Here is a 22,290-nt window from a genome sequence, read left to right as displayed (position 1 = left end):
AGTCAAATAACAAGGCATGAAAGAAAACAATGTTTTCTTGTAACAACCTAGGTAACAATTAGATAAGGAATAGCAAAGATAAGCACAAAGATTGCAATTCCTACCTTCAAAAGCGAAATCCTCAAGTGAAGTTACTCTCTCAAAAGGGGTCTGACAGTCAGCAACCCAAGGAAAGACATGGAGCCAAAGGGAAAGCAAGAAAGCCTGAGAGCTGCTCTTCACAAAAATCATATATAAAGTGAGCTGGCCTTTCTGGAGAAGGGCAGCTGGGCTGCACAGTTGGTAGATGGCTGAACCATGATTAGCAGCGGCTGCCTTTCCTTCACTCAGCGTTGCCAAAATCTCTCAGATCATTTTGTGAACCTAAGGATGCTGGAATTGTAAGTGCAGACAAATAGAAAAATGTAAATAAATTCATGCTAAAAAAGAGCACATCACTGCTGAGCATAAGCACTATTAACCACTAGCTGGTATATCATACTGCAGCTACAGGTGGGTGGTGGCCAAAGCACAGTCCCACATAAACAGTCCAAAAGTACAGCCCTCTTCTCCCCAGAAACTATCTTGCCTTGCAGCTCCTCTCTGAAAAGCTTCCATATCACTCCCTGAAATCCCAGGAACAATGAAAGAAAAGTAAGGAAGGCGGTGTGCAGAGGAAGGCAGAGAAGCATGGTCCAGTACTCAGATTATCATGGCACAGGACAGATTTGAGATGCTCCTTCAGGGTGGGGATACAGCTCCATTCCTTCCTCCTCTTACAGAGCGCGCATCTAATCATGGCAGGGCGTTGAACTCCATTTGCACGGCTGACAATGGGATCTGGCAGCAGTTCAAAGGCATTTCTAGCGAAGTGACTGAACAAGCTCACTGCTGGCGCAGGCAGCCAGGGATGCAGAGCACCTGCTTTCCTCCCCTTCGCTCGCCAGGCTTCAGGGGCAGGTGCTGCACCACGGGCAGCCAGTTCTCCTTTTGTTCTAGTGGCAAGAGGATCAAGGAGGAAACCAAAAAGGTACCGCCACAGAGAACAGCAGCACCTAAACCCACATCAATAAGGTAGACGGAGGCGGGGAGCAGGAGGGAAGAGGAGGGAGAGAGAAGAGAGAGGCAGGCAGGCAGAGGGAGGGCAAGCGGGCAGGCAAGGGGGGAGAAGGGAGCCCACAGACAGCAGTGCCTGGCACCCTGACAGTTTGCTGCCGGAGTTCATCTTCTGAAGCTGTCACGGGTTTATGGATGCCTCCAGACTGACAAGCTGAAGGAAACTACACTCAGAAAATGTATTCAACAGCAGTAAATTGCTTCTCTTGCCCTACTGTGGCTTGCAGTTTCACTCAGTGAACTGATCTCATTATCGGGGGGCGGGGGGCAAACCAACCCAACAGCACACCAGCTAAGTATACTCAGACACTATTATTGGAATCTGGAGGCTGGAACAGATCTGCAAAGGGACACAGAAAAATCACCTTCTTGTGCACCACAAATAAAAAATTAACATGTTAAAAGAACAAATACATAAATCTAAGATATGTTCTGTCCCTATCTAAGCATGTTTGGTCGCAGTGGTGATGGGGGAGCTAAACTCTTTTTATACCGCTGGAAGACTGGCACAGGAGGGGCTCTCTACTTTAAAATGTATTAGAAAATGGTGTCCTAGAGGAGCGGAGAGGCTGGCCAGAAAGGAGGCACTTCTGACCACAGCAGCATACTCTGCTCTCTGAAGATGCAATGCCCTAGGTATGCTCAAAGTTGTATCCTTTCCCAGTCAGGGTTTGGGAGAAGAGGGTTTTCAGACAGGATGACACACTAGCATACATCTCTAGAGGAGTTATTTTAACAGGAGCTGACATCGCACAGCAAACACTTCTGTAATAAGACAGTGAAAACTTAATGCGATGGAATGTTACAGGGTATTAGAGAGCACTCTGAAAGGGGCCTGAATCTCAGTGATTCAGGTGCTATCTGTTATAAAGCGAACAAAGCACCTCCTTAAAATGTTATCCTGACAATAACAAGCTAAAAACTAAAATCAGAAACAAGGGTCAATTATCAGGCTCTTGGGGTTACCTACTAAGACTTAACCTCCTTTTGCAGAATGTCACAGTTACATTGACCAGCTGGCTGCAGTAAGTGCAGTAAGGTCCGTCCCAAAGGTATTTTCTACTGGCTCATTGCTCCAACAGGACAGGAACAAGCCCCGGAAGCTAAGGTAGAAAAATTTTTAAATTGTTTATTATGAGTAGATTATTTTCCTTTTGAATTAACAATAAAACTAATTCAGAATGGGCATACTATTATGTATTCTTTCTGTCCTGTAATGGCACAATGATTTGCTCAGTGTTGTTTAATCCTAGAAGATACATTACAAAAACATAGCAAATTATTTATTCATTTATCTAATATGAAAACTGAAAAAAGCACTGAAGTCTTTCAGAAAGAAAAGCATAGACACAGTAAGATATTTATTGCTAAGCGGTGAATAAAAGACGAGGTGCTGAGGGATAAGGATTACACACATGAATCCAGTGCTGCTGTCCTAATCAATCAACAAAAGTTAAATGGATGTTGAGTACCTTTGAAAAATGTGGTTTCCACATCTAACAGAGGAGACAACTCTCTATTCTGCCTTGTTCAAAAAAATCTCACATACATGTCATGCTACAATGCAGCACTGCAAGTTTGCAAGCCTCTTTGTGAACTGCAGATAGATGATGCTGACAAAAATGTTCATTTATACATAACCAAAAACCATTTAAATTTTTAGCTTCCAGCTCCTGTCTATACCAGTAAACAAACCCTTTCCATTCAAGCTGTAGTATGCAAAAAGCAGGTGTTGGAAATCTCTCGATACTCCACTAATCACAGAGACGACAGATAACCCTCACTCCACACAACATAGAACTGATTTTTAGAATAACGAAGATCTTCATGATGAGTTTTCACCATACACTTGATACATTTTTTCTCCAGTCTTAGTCTTTTTAAATTTATTCACTTAGGAAATGTTAGAGAGAAGAATTACTGCTGCTCCATGTATATGAAGACAATTAACTTCTGCTCACTGACTAAAGTCACAACTTCAGTATCTCTCTTAAAGGCTAAATTTCCTCTCCTCCATGCTCCCTACCCAAACCTCCTGCACTTTCCCACTCCCCACCAACTCCCAGAACTATTCCATGCTGTCCCCCAGATCAATGGCAAGCAGAGAAAAATTTAGCTCAATTGCTGCTAAGCATCACTTAAGAGGCAAGTACGTCAACTATGTCCTCGTGCTAGCAGGTAGTTACAGTGAGATTTCAGTGACATTTTCCTAAACAGTCAGTCCTAGCTGCCCTCGCATGACGCAAACTGTAGTTCTGCTCAGTATCTCTTCGTGGTGACTGTCTCCAAAGAGCCCTGGAAATAAAGGGAGAAATGTTGGTTGTTGCTACCAGTTAAGAGACAGCCTCTACTGCTGCACATTGTTAAGTACAGCCTCCCCTTCCCAGACAGCTTTCCCAGTCACGAAGACTGGGATAATCATGTAGGTCTCAATAACATTCCCTGTGCTGGCTATGATATACAATAAGGCCTTTCTAACACCGCCATTACGTGATCTCTGTATTCACTACTCAATGTATTTTAATCATTGTAGTGAGAGCAGAGGCACAGCTGCAGAATTATACAACACCAGAGCAGAGGTTTTCCACCAGGATCAGCAGACTATTTCTGAGGGGTCCAAGGAATGGTAACCAAGAAAATCAAGCCAATCATCAGTAGCTTTAATTCACTGTCAGGGTGTCAATATCTTTATTAGACATTTTTTGTAGATCTGTGAACTCAAACAGATTCTAGAAGTAACTTTTGTTAGGGTAATGCCCAGGAAAACAAAAGCAAACTCAAAATGTCTAGTCATGATTCAGAAAAAAGTCTCTCTTCTGCCACTGGCTGGAATCATGTGCCCGCTGCAGCATTTCTGGACCAGCCTGTATCTTTCATCTACTTCCAATACTCATAATCTGGAAAACCCATCTGAAAACCAGAACCAACTATTTGGAGAGAGGGGCCTTTTAGAGTCTCTATACCCAAAGTAAGAATGGTGGTTGTTACAGAAACATTAACAGTATTTGCAGTATTTCCTCCTTACCAGGGTCATAGTGTGTAATGGCATAATTTCCAGGATGTTGGCTAGACTGAAACCTCTTGCTGTGCTTTGTATCAGTAGCTTAAAAGGGTATATATGGTATCAAGGTAAATATGTTTTAAATAAGTGGTCTTAGTTTGTAAATAAACCAATCTTGAAAAGTTAAATTAAAAATGAGCAAAATCTCACTGTCCAAGCAAATCTGCTAACAGACCTGTATTGAAATCCTGGCTTCATACCCCAAAAGACACTCGATAATCCTCTCTGATATCTCTCATTCATTGGGCTATACTACAAGGCGTTTACTTGGACCTTTACAATGACTTTAAATGGCTAGGCAAAACACATTTTTCACGCCCTGCCACATCAAAAGGACATATGCTTTTCTGTTACACATTTTTCAAAATACCTCAGGTTTAGGATGCTATTTACACTGATTGCACTTGAGAAACAGACGGGACCTAAATGGTTCTGAACTACCAAGACATAGCAAGACATATGTTTGTTTAGTTTACATTCTTTGAAAAATTTTCTTGATCAAGGCTTATTTGTAAGCCACCATGGCACGATAGCATTGATAGTGCTATCCCTGAACAATTCTTAACCTCCAGACAGAAACACATAACAAATCTAGCGTGGTTTACAGGAATGTGCCAAACAAGAATTTCTCACCCAGTTCTTCAGTCTCACACACACACCAGTCTCCTCTATGCACCGATCTTGTCCCCCAGCGCTCTGCCCACCATTTCACTGATTCACTTTACCACATTTTACAGGTAGAGACAACACACAGGATATGGTGTAGCCAGACCCACAAATCTTGAAACTCTCACTGGAGCCAGTGAAGACCAAACATGTTTATGTGTAAATTTCACTGGGAAAATACTAGGAAAGATCGGTCACTACTGAGGTACTTTAATGCTGCACTAACCTGAAAAAAGTTATATTTGAGCTCCTCCATCCTTCCTCACCCAAATATTGATAAAGAACCTAGATTACCTTAGCTCTTCTCAAGAAGATACTTGGACACAAAGCAGATTTTTCTGGGGATCACCAAGTGAGGAAGGAAAACTTCTCATTCTCTTTAGCAGCCACAGAAGGGATAGGAAAAGATTTAAGGATGCACTGGGGCCACCCTTGCCTCCTGGCTTGCCTCAGCTCCTGGCCCTTGCTGGGCCCTGACAAGACACTGGTGCATAGTGGTTGCAGGAATAGATTCAAAAATCAATGGAAACAATATTCATCTCTTGTAACTGTTGACTGGACAGGTCATTTCTGGGAAGCCCTCCAAGTTGTCCATAATCACAACCTAAGTTGATTTCCAAGCCTTTAAGCATGGCCTTAGTACAGCCCTTGGCAGTTTGGCAAGGGCCTTGGATCAACGGCTTTAATGCCAGATACAGTAAATACAATCTCAGAGACTAACAGAGTTTTGTAATATATAAGCCCATGAATCATTTTGTGGAAGAAGGTGAAAGAAAGGAAGAACATGTGTTTGCATTTACAAGAGAAAACTTAATGGTAATGTGCTACTTTTCCTCTTCCACGTTAAAGTAGAAAAAAAGCTCTTGATGTATTGAACACAGCATTCCCCAACCATAAAATTGTATTCATTTAAAATGCACGGTGAGAAGGGTGAAAATGGCCAGAGTTAAGCCATTCAATTGACAAATAGATGATACATTCAGAAGAGAGGAACGTGCCCATGCCAGAGCACTCTAAGTCATGCCCTTCTGCTTTGTAATTAATTTTTTGCCTCTGTTTAGCTGTGCTCACATTTCTTATCTCACAGAAGATCTCCAAAGCCCACTTGGGAATAAAGTAAGCTTATATGGAGGAAAGGATATTGAGGTTAGTAGGTGTTGCTATGCAGGTTGCTAGCCTTACACAGCCTTTACACTTAGTAGTGCCTACAATCTGAGACAGTTATTTCATTTTTGCATTCATCTTTAATACTCAACAGGCTCATCTTCAGCAACAGCCAATCCTTAAAAATGATGTGAATTATAACTGGCAAAGATCCACCACTAACTTGCCAGTTCTCTTGAACTTCAGTCCAATAAACTAATTAAAATGTTTAAGACGAAATCCTGTCCAAGCACTAGAATTCATCTCTGTTGCGTAAATGTGGCATGATGTCCTGAAGACACACCATCTTAGTAAACCAGCATACTTCTGGAGATGCTTCAATGACAGGACCTCACTGATATGATTAGATCAATTCCACCAGTTTCAGAGGAACTGGTTACTATAACCTGCCCCAGGCAAGGAGATGAAGAACTGGTGACTGCAAAGAAACACCTGGTAGACAAGTCCTTATTAGAACCAACTGACAGAACAAAATAGACAGTTAGGAACCAGAAAAAGATAAAACATAACTGAAGAGAAAAGGAGTTATTTGTCCCTCTACTTCTGCTACAACTGAATAGAGTTGAGATATCTCACAGGAAAATAAAGGTTTCAAGAAAAGTAAGCTGCAGGCATTTTGTGGCTTGCTCTGTTCATTTTTCTGTAATTTAACTGTGGGATATTATTGGCACAGGCATCTCATTGCAGGAAATATTAAAACATTATTAACCAATAAGTAAGTATTGCTAAGGATGAACTAATCATGGGTTAGCACCAGGAAAGCCCAAAGTCCACTTTTAAATTAGTAACTATAACTTACAGTTTCCAAAAACTCTACTTTCATGTACACTGAAATGGGTTCTGCATGGCCTACCTGACTATGTATTCTACTGCATGGTCTCCTTTCCATCTACTATCATTTCTACATTTTTGCTATCTTTCCCCATTTCCTAGCCTTTATGTCAATGAAATCAAAGGTCCAGTGGTGACTTACTGTGGCTGTACCTGAAATCAAACATTCTTCTCCCTTTGCTGTTCTAGCCATGATGTCAGATAAATAGGCATTAGTAGAATATATTATTATATTAATATTTTTCACTCTCTCACTTATAAATATTTATCGATTTCTCATATGAATATCAGACCAAGTGTCTCTGGAATTACACAACTATTCAAACTGGACAGAATGCTAACGTAGCCATTACACTCATTCTACTCCATCACAAATTTTTGTTTAATGTATTCTGTTTCTACTCTTTTGAGTTTGCAAAAGTAGCCCGGCTTCTATTGCCACTCTACTCCTCACAACAATGTATTGCAAGTAGAAAAACCTTTATCACATGTTTCAAGTTATTTTTGCTCCTTTACTAGTCTCTGAAAGTTACACCTGCAAAATTGATAACAAAAAGTTTACAGGAGAGAAGATTTACTATTTGAATCACACCCGAAGAAGGAGCTGTCAAAACAGGGGCACACCAGCTAGATAGGTTCTACCTCTTTTCCAACCCTCCAAAATCCTTTTATCTGACCAATGCCTGAGGACCCTTATCTATGTGTCTCCAGGAAACTCAGGGTTATGGTTGAGAGAAAGCACAGAGCTGCAGTGTGAATGGGTCTGGGAAGGGGCTGCCAAAAGAAAGTGCGAGCTGCATGGAGACTGGTCCTGGAAGAAATCTTTCATTTGGGCAACAGTATCAGACTCATCTATGGTTTTCTGGGAAAATTAGGGTTAAAGTTCAGTTTCCAGTTGACAGACAGAGGAAGTTTAGAGCTGTAGCATGAGTAGGGCTCGGAGAGTCCTCATTTTAGCATGTCCACCTTTCCTCACCACCTGAATTTCTGTACACTGGAACGCAGCATTAAGTACTAGCTCCCGCAATTTCCTTTTTATAAACCCAGTCTACTTGCATAAGGAATGGACCGTTCCATCCTCTCTTTTTTGCCCTCTGATTTTCCACACAGCTGAAGCCATAATGGTCTGTTTTTATAAAGCAATCTGAGATATCCGTATAACTGAGAACACTCTTCAGGCATGAAAAAGTATTTCAACCAGACTTGTCCAGCACACACACAAACCCAAATCATCTCTGTTCTTTACAAGCAAAGAATCTAGGAACCTTTCAGTGGAGGCAAGACTTAACCCCATCATCCCTCCTCTAAGGCACTGACTGTAGGAACTTCCACTCTTAAGATGGGATTAGCCTTTTTGCAAGTATTGCAGCACCTGAAATCCATAAATGTCACAGGAGCCTGAACCTCTGCAAGTTTTGCATCAGGCACCTTGAGAGGACCAGTGCTTTTTTTGCTACATTAAAGTGCAGTATTCAAACATATGTCCTAAATAAACTCCACAAGAATTACCTTCCCTCCCTATTCATCCAGACAAAACTGAGGGAAAAAAAGTAGGAGCCCTTTCCTTCAGCACAGAATTTAGACCAACCAAATATTTCTATTTTTAATTACATTTATGATATTTCCGGTGGGTATAAGTCATGAATATAGTTCCACTGTGCTGGGAGCAACGTAAATATAGTCATTCCCAAAGGGATTTTACAGCTGTTATGCACAGGTCAGAGATTCTGTGAAATGCAAAATCTGAAACTTTAAAAGCTTTTTAGTTCACATCCTTCCCATTCCTTTTCAAAGGCAGAGTTAATGGATACTGAATATTGCCCCCAGTTTTGCCCACAAAGTATGGAAGTAGCAACTCCATTTAAATAAAGTAATATTTAGCAATAAGCAACCACCTGGTCCTATCTCACTCAGGAACTGCATCAGAAATTCCATTCTGATCCAAATTAACTCATCTGCCACTTCATGCTGACAACTGTGCAACTGAAGACAAGACACATAGAACTGTCTCCTCTGCAAATCATTCTAAGGGGAGGAAGCAGTGCAACTTCACACTGCAGCATACAAGTCTAGCCTCCTCCTCCTCCTATCTGACTCCTTGCCTCTTATTTTGACATGAGACCACTCAGACTTAAGTAAGCTCTTCCCCATACCAAATCTGGAGGTGTCAGCCCATAAAAACGCAAAAGATTCTGCACTTACCTCTGATCACAGTCTGGTGAAGCAAAAGTACTCATCAGCTGCTTCTCTCAGGAACAATGTTCTGTTTTAAAATAAATAAAAAAGAAACAAGACTTCAAACAGTGCTTCTCTCTCTCTTCCCTAATGTTAGCCTTCATCAGCGTTCATAAACGTTTACTTAGCAGGAGCACCTTCGCTCTTCAGAACCAAGGTAATGATTACATTACACTAGCCATGGCATGAGGACAGAACGAGGCCATGACAACAGCCTTGCTGGCACTGACTAGACTATGACGTAGGCTTGCACTGCAGCAGGCTCAATTGTGCAAGAGTGAGAAAGAGTGGGGCGAGATGAGAAGTTACAAGTGCAGGGGGAAAAAAACCCCAACCAACAAACCAGGAACCTGGATTTACAGGTAAATCACAAAGAACAAAGAAAGTTCACAGAACAAGCAAATGCAGTACGAGCTGAGAGAACTGGACATGCCAGCGTAGTCCTAATGGGATTTCTCACATCTCTTCATGAATATCGTTACCTTTGAAACAGCCAACAAAGCAAACCGTAAGACACTACCTTCTTTAGTCCTGGCTGCAGCTAAATCAGTTCAGTAAAACTTCAGTTGTGTGACAAAGTCTGTGTAGTTTATTGCCAAAGCCTTTAAAAGAGTCAGAACCATTAGGTATACTGCAAAACAAAACCAAACCACCGAAGGACGGAGTTACGCCCTTCCTCCACCCCTCTACCTGGCTAGAGATCACACAGATGAAAGTACTTTGTGAAGCTAACTGAAGCTCAGGAAGCTTCTGTGTGTGTACACACCAAGACACACACTCACAGAGCAGCTTGCCAGTGAGAGCGTCTCAGCAGAGTCACCGAAACCCTGGGGGAAGACACAGATTAGAACAGGGTTGGGGCTAAAAGGCTAATTTTACTGTACCTGTTGGACAGCCTCTAAAGGCAGCTCTTCCACATCAGCTGGGTTTCAGATACACAAGTACTCTCCTGTAGCTTTCCAGCTCACACAGACCTCGATTCAGCAAAAACTCTGACCTTTGAGTTCCAATAATCTTTAATACTTCTACAGCCAGTTAGTAAACAAATAAGAGCCACGCTTGTGCTGCCTGTAAATATAACCAAGCGCACCCAGCTCTCTGCCTTCCTCGCAAATTTACAAGAGCAAAATTTTCTCTTTTCCTTTTTCCTGGTTAGATAAAGATTAGTTCAGGAAAAAAGCACATACCCTTCCTCAGTACACAACTTTCCTCTTTTATTTTGATCCATAATTCTTATGTTTCTTCACTGAACAGTTTGAGAAGGCAGAACGAGAAGCCTTGCATGCCTGGCCTCCACAGAGCCCAACACACCAGGGTAAACATCAGAGCAGCCAGATTCAACAGCAAAACAACTAAACTACAAAAGGGATGAATGTTTGATGTCACTATAAAAGGAACAGACACCTAAAGAAATGTTTTTCACAGAACTGTGACAATCCAGTGAAACTCACTGATAAAAACAATCAAATTATGAGGTTAATTATTAGTAGAATTTATATGATGGCAGCAGATAAGACTCTCACATGACCACTACCCCCATGGTAGTCATTAAGACCCACACAAGCAGATACACCAACATCCAACTAATGGCATTTAATATAAGTTTCCCATAGGGGTTGGCTGTCCCCTGATGTTTCACTGCAAAGTATCTTGCACTTTCTGATGCAAACTATTACCAAAGTGGTGACTTGGATCAAGATGGAGTATCACTCCGGTCTAGTTGGTTTTACTTTCCAGAATACAGCAGACTCAGAAAAAAGTAAAAGGATCAACAGATCACAAACGTGGGGGAGACACTCAGAGAGGAACATGAATTACAAATCATTTTCTCTTCAGCTTTTAAAAATGCAACTTGCTCACACTTACAGAAGCTCAGAAACAGTTGTATCGGTGATGTAAAGAGACTCATGCTCTTTGCAGTTCCACAGCTCTCCATTAAGGCATGTCACAACTGATAGAAGTAGAAACACAACAGGGCAGGGTAAGAGGGGAGGCAGAATTTTAACACTAGTTGAACGGGGTAACAAGGAATTTAAACTCAATGCAATAATTGATAAGCAGCCAGTGACGAAACACAAAGAACAGAGTGATATTATCAAGCAGATAGATTCTTCCATCAGTAGAATATGACTGGAATTGGCCAAATCTGAATTCACTGCAAGATTTATTTTGAAGAACCTTAAACAAAAGGAGTGGTTTAAAGCAACACTAAAGGGATGACAATGCTGTCACTTCCACAGAAAGCGAAGTGAGGTGGCAAAAACCTTGCCTAACAATTTCCCGTTTCCCTCCTCCATAGATACTCATCTGCCTATGTTGTCCATGAGAAGCAAACAGATTTCTATGTTTGGAAAACCCTCAGCGCGAAGCGCACATTACCACCATTATCAGCAGCTGCTAAACACCACCTCCCAAACGCTAACAGAGAAGGCAACACCACATTTCATCTCTAGGCATCAAAGCACTTAACTAATGGAAATGAACCTCTGCCTAGCACGCAATTGAGCGAATTTGGAAAGATGTCATTAACTGTAGGAGCCTCATATCTTTTCCCGTGTTTGTATTTAGTTTCAAATTTACCAGCCGTAACAGTGGAGTAGGAAAGCTCAGGAGCCTGTTTGCCAGCCACACAGGCTCCTGCAGGAGCTCCTGTTAGTCAGGGGTGTGTGCCGTATGGAGATTTAATAAGCAATGACATTTGTATTCCCGACACTTTTATTTCTTTAAACACCAGCCACACTGGAAGTTTCACTTTACTTTTTACTCCAGAAAAAAGGCCAAACCTGAGTGTAACAGATGCTGCCTGGAATGCCCAGGGCACATACAAGAGCATGTGTGTGGTCCCCTTCACCGTTACAAGATAAAATAGCTTTCAGGAAAATGAGAAGGGTGCTTAGTTTTCCTAAGCATAAAAACCTTAATATTTACAATAATCAAATACAACAGAGTCCACTTAGAACAGTATTCACACGGGAGCCCAAACAAGTAGAAATATTTTCCCATGAAGATCTTATCCTCAGTCTGGGCAAACAATCCAAGTCACACTAGACAGGCAACAGTTTTACTCTATATGTCTCTGTAGTAATTACACCAAAGAAACATGGCAGTCAGTTTAAAAATAATAATAACTTTAAAAGCCCAAATCAGAAGCACAGTGAGAATATATAATCATAAAGCATACATTGGGAAAGCACAGAAGGTAGTTTGATACAGTCAAAATGTGAAAAGATTTACAGGGACATGAAGAGAAAGCCCTGCTTAGTAAATGGTGGAGATTTTTAGTTAATTGCTGTGAAAGAATAAAATAAAGAATAAAAACCACAGGCACCTGAGGTTTGCATTTCTTCCTGGATAACAAACACTTTATAACATCACTGAAAGAGCTGTGTAGCTTTAAAGTTCAAAGCTGCACAAAGACAATAGAGAGCAAAAACAGGGGTGACTTTTAATGGGTACGGGGAGGAAGGATGGATGGACTGCAGCAATAAAACAGGAAAAAAGGGGAAAAGGTACATAGAGAAAGGGGAGAGAAGAGGCGTAGAGCTATGTGGGGAAGAGTGAAACCAAGGAACAATTATCAGAAAAAGTCACTGTCAGAAACTGCAAATGCTCAAGAAAGAAGCACTATGGAGAAAACTGCGTTCCCTGTCAGGATCTCCAAGGAAGTGAAAGAAATGGAAACTAGGCAGCAAGGATATACTTGAAATAGTTAATCAAGGACATTTGCCATCAAAACAGATTACCTTAACACATATAGCTCCTTTATGGCTCATTCATGTGCATCCAGCAGAACTGGTCTGAGAAGGGAAATGCTTTCTGAGACCCAGTGAAGCTCTTAAGTGAATTCATATTTCTGGTAAGAGAAAGCAGTCTCATTTTCAAAGTTCTAGAAGTGATCTCTTAAATTCCTCCCCTCCCTCTGGTATGATGGGTTGCCTGCAATGTAATTCACCAGAGAAGCTTTCACAACAGAAGAAGGCGGCAGAGCCATCTGAGGAAGGAGAAGCATCAGTTCAATAATGGCTTAGCATGGTTCATCATTTAGCCCACGCCCTATTTCAGATCTTGCATGTCCTTATGTGGCATCCCCTTGTCTGCACACAACAAAGGAAAGGATTCCTCCCTATAAGCCTATTCATGGCATGGAGGGTATGTGGCCCAGACCCGATCTGCCATCAGCATGACTCTGCTTGCTCACAACTGTGCTGCTCTGGAATGCCCATGAACCTGACTGCTCCAGCATTCCAGTTTTCAGAAAGGCCAATGCAAGCAGTGAAGTGTTAAAACCGTAATGCTATCTGCCTTTGCCTCTGTCCTTTTCTCTTCTGCTATCAGCTAGCTGTACGTCTCCCAACAAGCAAAAAACCAAACCAATTGCCATCAAGGCCAATGGGGAAAAAGGTATCAGTAACAACCTTCTTCCCAATGCTGCAGCCTAGCAGCTAAAATCATGCCATCTTTGTGAGAAGGGAAGAAATTTGTAAAAAAAGGGGAAGTGACTACAACTAAAATATTAGGAAAAGATCTCTCCTTGTTCTCTTTTGCTTTCTGCTCTCATCACGCGGGTAAGAAGGAAACAGCTTTCTCAGCTGATGAACTTCCATTGCTACAGTTCTCTCTTCCCCGCCCCCCCTTGTTTCTGACTGTTTCTCAATGAGCAAAGAATGGTCTTCAAGGAGGAAAAATTATGATTTATGTATCAGACAGATATATTTTTAAAGACTGTCAGTTCCATCCTGCCACAGAGTCACCGCCTCCTGACAGCAATGCTGTAATTAAATTGATAGCATTGAGCATTCTCTGAATTACTGGGTTAAAATAGCAAAGCACTGTATTTAAACCTTTCACCCCATTCAGATCATTTAAACAATTCTGCTCATAGCTTGTTTAGGCTACTCCTCCCCAAAGCATTCAAAATTAAGAGCACTCAAAAGAACTAAAGACACCTAGTTCGGTACTAGTCTTTCCCTGGTCCTAATAAACCATGGCTCACACAGACAAAGCAATGCCTTATCTCCCCTAGACCAGTCGTAAAGCACTCATTATCTTAAGAAAAATAGCATTAAAAAAAAAATAGCAAACAAATAACCAGATTAATGAAAGGCAATCATGTTAGTTTCCAGACAGACAGCCTGAAAACACCTAGGAGCCCAAATCCCACAGGAATGAATTTAATGTCAACAGAAAGCTATGTAAAGGCTTTGTGCCTAAATGGTGACCCCCAATTTACAGTGAAGTTGACAGCTACTATGGAGAATTTCAAGTGGAAGAGGGTCATTTATTTCTCTCACTTTATTCCTCCATGAAATAAAGCAAATTAAGTCAGAAGCCTGCTGACTTTAAGTCCATGTAATTCCTTCTCTACATTTTTCATTTATCATTGTCAATATTTGATCTGGACAGTGTTGCCTCTTCAGGTTCCTTATGCTTACTTTTATCTCTGTCCTTTATCATAAAGCAAAGTGCACTCTGCATTGCAGAGGAGATTCCTCCAATATCTAAGGTGATGTGGGGGGGGAAAATAAAGTATAAACAGCTCCTCACTTAACCTCACAAATGTGCCTACAATGTTATGAATTGGCAATTCCAAGTTGTTATAAACCCCCAGGAAGGAGCTAATTAAAACTAAATTTAACATTGTTCATTTTTTATAAAGGGGAAAACCAATAAAGCCAATAATCTATACCCAAATAAAAGATATAAAACACATGTTTGATATGACTGTACAGACACACTGCAATAAAGAAAATGGAGTTTTGCCCATAATTCAGTTCTAATGTGCTGTTTAAACAGCTTTCCTTGTATGCACTTTGAGGTTCATAGCAGTAACTTCCAAGATGCCCAGTAAGTGGCCATAGCACAATTGGCTGTACAGAAAAGACACATAATGAGAAGAGATACTCCATTCAATAAACCAAATAAAAATTACAGATATAGGGCTTCCTGGATGCAAACGCACATAGCTGAATGAAATCCAAATCTGGAAGAATAAATATGATATCTTGAAGCCAAATTGTGAAAGAATAAGACTTGTTAGCAGATTGGCTGTATCTGCAGCTGTTTAATTAGGTGCATTTTGCCTTTTTCAGAAGGTGAGAGGAAGGAAATTTACATACATGGAAACAGAGAAAACAGGTAAAAATAAGTCATGCTTTCAGGGGGATGAGGGGAAAGAAGACATCAAAACTTCTTACTCAATTACCTTTCATGTGTTTAGCCAATGTTCAGCCCCAAATCCAGCTTAGCCAATGCTCAGAAACAGACATGCATCTTCAGGATTTTTCCCACACTTTGAGGTGTGATAGCTTTCTTTCTCCTTCCACACAGTTTTCTCAAGCTCTGCTCCTCACTGCTGCTACTTTCCAAAATGCTTCTATACCCAGCTACTGGGGGCAAAGGCTGCAGGTGCAGTCAGCTGGTGAGGAACACACAAATGTTGAACAGACTGTTGCCTCCTCCCTGGGGGCTCCCAATTGCCACTGAGGTTGACTATATAAATGCTCAAATAGTCACCAAACTTTCCCACAAATGGAAATAGATACCTGATCCATCCACAGAAGCCTCCACTACCATATGAGCTTGTTTGGAAGAATACTTAAATACACTATTTTAACTCTGCCTACCATCCCTCTTCTTTTATATTTTCTGGGATGCAGAGGTAAAACAACCTGGTACAGACATCCATGTTAAAAGAAAATAAACGATGCAGCTGCTTGATCCTATTGTTCATTATGCCTGGAAAAAAATCTTTGCATGAACCAGTAATTCTCTTTCTCCTTATTTTCCATGAGACAACGCTACAGATTGTGGCTACTGAGAGAGTAGTACCAGAACAATGCGAAGAGAGGAGTATCAATTCTTTCAATGCTACAGGTTCAAGGACTTGGCCACGTCTTTTCACTTGGTCTTTTGAAGTCAACAATCTGACTGTGGTTGAATTGTCAGGAAGAACAGCATCTGAAAAAGGTATACATGATCAACCAACCTGAGTTCAAGGAACACCATAAATGCTTTGAGATTAGCAGTCAAAAAAGCCTGCATATTCTCTAGGACACTGGGTTACGATCAGGGAGAATTGTCAGTACTTACAGATTGACTCATGGAAGTGCGACTAAAGCAGCTCTGTGTGGCATTGTTTGAGAGTCACTGACCCAGAAAGGCACTAAAGCAAAGCTGTACGTAACACTCCCAAAGCAGGCACTCAGCTCTGTGCTCTGCTGCTGGAAGGAAAACCCTGCACGGAGCTCCACAATTTCATAATTCACATAAACAGCTAAGGGAGCTTTTGTGCTTGCAATGCAATGAAAATTTCTACTTCCCTTCTTAATTTCTTTTCATACCTCAAGTTAAAACCTCTCTGCTGTCTTCTTTCTTTCTCTTCCCCTGTCTTATTCTACCCTTTCACAGTGATTCTGAGTCAATTAGTGATTAAATTCCCTGTGTTTTCATGCAAACATCTGACTTTCCTGGCTTCACTGGAACATCAGTGAAGGCCCCCCTCCCACTCCTCTCTCATCCCAAGAGATTGAGGCATACACAAATTCGCCTGACCATCATTTCGGAATAAGGCCACACTTGTGTTTTTAGAAGAGGCATCCAGCCAGCTGGAGGTTTCTTTATGGCTTCACTAAGTGCAAAGCCTTTTAGACTAGTAGACTGAGCCAAAACCTTGACCTACCATGCCCTTGTGGGACCAACAATATTCTTCCACTACTTGAGAGAGAAAATACATGAACTGTCAGTTTAAAAAGCATGCAACATGGCAATTGAATATTATCACTGTAGGATACTATCAAACAGTGTTTCAGTAGATGAAACACAGCAGGGTCCAGTGTGCAGGACAAATTTTTTTTAAGACTTTCAATCAACTCTTCTCCATTTTAAGACAGGTAGAAAAAAATTATGCAAAAGCAGAAGCTTTGGTTTGAGTTTTAGACCACATTTACCTGTCAGCGTGAGAATCTGATCTAACACTTGTCACAACCATCAGAAATATTTCCACAAAATTCAGTAAGCACAGGGTCAGGATTTAAAATTATGTTGTGCCAGTATTTGTACATACATTTACATATATAAACACCATGCTGTACAGTGTTATAATTTTTTTTTTTGCATGGAACTCTCTAAGCATTACACATGAATCACAGCAAAGGGTTGGGTTTTTTTAATAATATTAAAAAACTTCTTTCTCCTTTGGGACCCAACTATAACCCATTCTTATCTCTGTAATAACACAGATTTTCATCTCGCTAATCTTCTCCCCTCCTCAATACAAAAAGAGAATTTGCAAAGTGGCTGACTAACCAAACCCCTTTCAGTTAAAGCTCACTCTGCTTAGGTGTTTTGACACTCCTAAGCTATATTTTTCTACTCATTTTTTGAAAATGCATGTTCCTTTTGTTTCAACAGATTTACAATAGAGTCAGAGACAATGCCCCATCTGAGTTACCTCATAAATCATCAAAAATGTCAGGGGAAACTACCTTTTTTATCTTAGCAGTGCAAACAGAAATTGCCCTTGTCCAGCTTTATTTATCAGACCATCTTGCTGTGCCCTTGTCCAGCCTTATTTACCAGACCATCTTGCTGGTGAACTGTGTAACCCTCACACTGTGTCCTGAACACATCCAAGCTCCTGGGCACCTAGGCAGTTGCAGATTATAGGGCTTTGCATGGGAAACACTTCTTTCTTATACCTTCCCTTCAGCTTAACTACCAGTCCAACCTGAACAGTATAAAACCAGACAAAAGGGAAATAATTTCCCAAATACCAATACTCAATCCGCTTTGTACTTCTCACCGCCATTTTCTCTAGGCAAAGGCTCTGCCATCTCACCCTCACCCAGACACAAGTCTGACTCAACTGTCAAAAGAAAAACAGAGCTGTTTATAAACACAATAGCATTTAAGTCTTGTGTCAACAGAATCATAGCAAAGCTCTCCCTAAAAGAGGCTTCCGATTTACAGGACAGCAGAACTGAGGAACAGAGCACAAACTTGGACACTTACCATGTCAGCAGCAGAAGCAGGAATGCGAGGTTGGAGAAACAGTGTTCACAGGCTCCTAACCACTGCCCTTTTGCCTCTGGAGCACTATTTTCTGCCTGCCCAGAGCACCCCCCTGATTTTTTGCCTCACATGGAGCACAGGCCAGACTGTGCGCTCTCTGAGGTTGCTGGCATAGCCAGGGTTGGGACTGTGCCACTCTCAAAGTTGTGTCTTCCAGGTGTCATCCTTTGTCACCACAAATATTAAATACCCAACATTCAATACAGGCCACCTTCAAGTGTTTATCAAAGAGAAAAGGCAGTCATTTGATGCAAAACCAATTTCCCACTAAAAATCACTGTTCTTTCCTTTTTTCCTAGCACCTTCTTGTCAATTCCAGCTCACCCTCAGTTATATATTTTACCTACCAAAGGATGTCCCACACTGCACCACAAAGTTAAGGAAAACATTTTTTCAGCAACAAGAAGACCGATACCTTCTTACCAAGCAGAACAATAACAGTTCTTTTAAGAAAATCAGATTTTACAGGTTATCAGAGCCATCTCTTCCCCATTTCAGTGGTGGCTGGATGACTGTTTTCTGTCCCTTTTGCTGCCTTTCTTGTCTTATCTCAGCTGGACTCCAGCTAATAAGCTTCTCATTAATGAAATGACTATGCCAAGGTACTGGCAGATGGTCCTATGTTCCAAGCACATCTTCCCATTCCCTCCCTCCCAAAAGTCCTAATCTATACACAATGTAATCGTCACAAAAGCATATGCTCCCTGACAGAAAGCTTCCCTTCCATTACCTCTGTACTCTAGGGGATTGCCCCCGAAACCTCAATGACACAAAGCAACTCCATTCCTACTCAAGTCTCAGTTTCCTACATGCCTGAAAACATATTCACCAGATCCTGGCCAAAGTGCCTGTACAAGGCTTAAAATCCATGCTACTCTCTCCATAGTACTGTCCATATCCTAGTCCATTATTACTAAGCAAAACGTACATACGCATATATATGCATATTTAAAAAATATAAAGTAATATATACCTCATATCTTACATGTAATACTTTGCCACTTTTATTTACAGGTCCCTGTAACAGCACATGAGCCTTTCTCTTAGATGAAAAACCATATAGTATAATTTATTACATTGGTTACTAGTAAATCTCTTGTGCAACACTTCCATTTAAATGCTGAGTCAGTCACTAATTTGGTATCTCACATATCTTAAAATAATCTGTTTGTTTCATCTGCTGGCTCCCTCTCCCCCATCAATTTAATCAGATTATTATGATTGATGAATTCATTAATATGGCTGTCATATCCTGAGAGCATAGCAACTTCTACAGAGAAAGTTTCAGGAAGGAAGAACAAGTATCTCCCTTTTGCACACACAGATAGTTATGGGCAAAGGAATAGCTAAATGCTATCAGTTTCCCAGCTGTGGGAAGGGCTGCACAAAGGTTATGTCTAGACCCTTAGGATCACTTTGGCTGGCTTTGCTGGAGCTCCTCAGAGAAGGCTCAGGGTATGGTGGGCAGAGACAGGACACCATAATGTGAAAGGTTGTTTTAGCTCTCCAAATTGACTCTGAACCTTCTGAAAAATCACTTCTTTCCAGAGGAAGAGAAAATTTTATTGTCAGCTCTTCTCTGCATTTAATCCCAACAGTACTAAACAGATTTTCCCCACTGCAGATAGGGAAAAACACCAACAGAAAGTAGAAGAGCTTCCCTTTAATCTTTGCCACCTCCTTTTCAACTTGAAGTTGAACATCTTCAAAGCAAGACCTTTTCTCACACTGCGTAACACCTTAAATCACTCCTGACTATTGTAGGGAATAACTTAAGCTTAGTAACTGAAACTATCTGCGTTACAAAAGGCGAAAGAGTTAAAAAGCACATTCATTTCTAGACTGAAACAAAACCCAACAGGTCAAATACAGGCAATGGTGGACAAGAAAGAGTGAGAAATATTATTTAGCCAGCAGTAAAAATAACATAATTATGCTTCTGTAGCTTTTGTCATCCAAAAATAAAGAAGCCAAAGCACTCCGATAGCACACCTTCCCAATCCTCCCAAGCAGTAAAGGAAAGGAAAATAGAAGGAACTTGGCACTTACCCGGAAAAACAGTAGCTACAGAAAAGCATGCAACAGCACTGCTCAAGTACCCAGGAACTGTGACCGCCTGAGGAGGATGATATAAATGACCTCCACCTGTGCTTCCTAGTTGGCTGAAACTGTATTCACAAGTGAGACAACTCTGCCTTGAGCTGTAGCTTTATATCTTTCTAAAAACATCATAAACCAGATGAAAAACTTATTACCTAAAAACATGGTAAGACACCAAATTCCTAGGGAGAAAAGCCAGTCTCTACCTTTTGCTGCCTGCCAGAGCAACATCCAAGATGACACTGAGCATTTGAGGATCAAAAAGGCTCTCGGTGAGCATCTGTCAAGTGGAGAATTTGGATGAGGATTACTTTGGGAGGATGGCCAGCCTGGTAAACAGCAGCAAGCAAACAAGAAAGGCTACTTGTTGGAGGCAGAAATGCACAACAGGCTTCCAGAAAGTAAAGACACCATGCGTAATTAAAGCAATTTATTACAGTTATGTGGCTTTGCACATTTGGAAGTGCATTTCCCCCTTTTTAGTCTCCGAGTGGTGTGCTTATTCACATAAACTGAAAGGAAATACGTAAACAGTTTTGAAAATGCAAGAAGAAAGTGTGAGAACGGAACATTTGATATGGCATTATCTTGCAAATGCCTCCAGATTCCTCTCTGGTCACTGTGTGGGCAGCACATTCCCAGGACAGAGAGCAGGGTGGGCGGGAGAAAGGGGACTGTAAAGCTATTCATGAACTGCATTTTGTCTTTTCCCGCTGAGGTTCATTAGTGACCTACTGGAGCACTCGGGAGGAGGGAGGGCTGGCTCCGGCAGGAAGCGCACGCACAAGGAGCCCCCAACGCGCTGGAGGAGGCCATGCCAAGGGAGCACGGCCCTCTTGCCGACTCCCTGCCCACACAGGGCCTTTTAATTGCTCTGCTCGGGCTGCCAGGCTGCTTTGCAATCTCTCATTTGGATGTACCGTATGCAATCATTCAAGAGGAAAGTTAATCCGTCATAATGAAGTTCTTACAAACCAGGCAGCCCTGTAAAATACATCGTGTTGATCGCCTAGACTTTCCCTGACCCCACTGAAGCTCAGAGAAGTAGGCAACAGCTCCCTGAGACAGATGAACCCAAGAGGACAGCAGAGAACCGGCGCTCGCTGCTATGCTGAGAAATAAGGCCTAGGGGCACCCAATGCCAGCAAAATGAAGTCTCCACATACTGCATCATACACCTAGCTGCTGTAGAAACAGGAACCGTCCTATGTCTCCCTGCTACAGCAAACATCAGGAAATGCCCCATCACACAGCACGTTAATTTTGACAACTGAAGATCCTGGTAGAAATAGAAACTCAGACCTCCAGCTTACCAGGAGAGGACTCTACCCAGGATTTTTCTCTCCACCATCCTCTGCCAGCAGATCCTCCTTTCCCCCATTCACCAGTACCCTTTGTAGCACAGGGCAGCTCTATAACCAAGGCAACTGTCTGAAGACAGAGATAGATTTTGAAGCTGTGGTATGGAAATAATGTGCAATTGCTGACAAGTGGATGATAAGCCCTCAGTACGTAACAGATAGCTACTGGTGTGGGCTGGCTGTGGACAGAACAGCACTGAGTAGTGCCCACAAGGTAGGGGCTAAAGGAAAAGGGTGGGGGGAAACACAGCCGGAGAATCTGGATAACTGGTTTATCTGCGTAGCCCATTGTTACTCCAGGTATCCCTCACAGCAGAAGAATGTCGAAATGACAGTGCTGTGATATAGCCCTGGCCCCTTTCAAAATGTTCTCCCTGTGAGAGGCATCGAGATGCATTCATACACGGTAGCCTCTAAAAGTGGTAAAAAAAGAGTGTTTGGGGTCTTCCGAGTTCAGGGTTAATTTCTGTCCCATTTTTAGACCAGTAACATCTGGGGCTCAAGAGGCTGATGCAGGATGAAGAATGGTGTAAAAGAGAGAAAATTACTCTGCCATGTAAAAAGAGAACGACATAACAAGCAAAACTGAAATGCAGTAGGATGACAGAAGTCACTAGACTGTGATCACAGTGGGCTATAAACCAGAGTACATCACATTAATGAGGTAGGAGAAGATTTGTCATATGCAGAGGATTACATAGAGTCTAA

The 22,290-nt window shown here is 41.6% G+C and overlaps 1 protein-coding gene across 10 annotated transcripts in view; it reads right to left on the bottom strand.

Moving 5' to 3' along the window:
* Positions 1–22,290, bottom strand: part of NDST2 (N-deacetylase and N-sulfotransferase 2) — a 140,851-nt gene that overhangs the window by 43,773 nt on the left and 74,788 nt on the right. For 5 of the 10 annotated variants that reach the window (XM_052799538.1, XM_052799537.1, XM_052799539.1 and 2 more), the window contains one exon: positions 9,020–9,080. The exons of 1 other annotated variant lie outside the window; for it this stretch is intronic. The gene's annotated coding sequence lies outside the window, so the exon portion shown is untranslated. Of the gene's footprint in view, positions 1–104; positions 224–9,019; positions 9,081–9,572; positions 9,655–9,936; positions 9,992–12,795; positions 12,983–15,254; positions 15,556–22,290 lie in introns of those variants that run through there. 4 more of the 10 variants (XM_052799542.1, XM_052799543.1, XM_052799544.1 and 1 more) reach the window with 4 other exon arrangements.

This window comes from Harpia harpyja, chromosome 10 (genome assembly GCF_026419915.1).
Source record: "Harpia harpyja isolate bHarHar1 chromosome 10, bHarHar1 primary haplotype, whole genome shotgun sequence".
Taxonomy (NCBI): domain Eukaryota; kingdom Metazoa; phylum Chordata; class Aves; order Accipitriformes; family Accipitridae; genus Harpia; species Harpia harpyja.
Note: the sequence above shows the minus strand (reverse complement) of the source record. Positions and strands in the feature narration are given on the sequence as shown.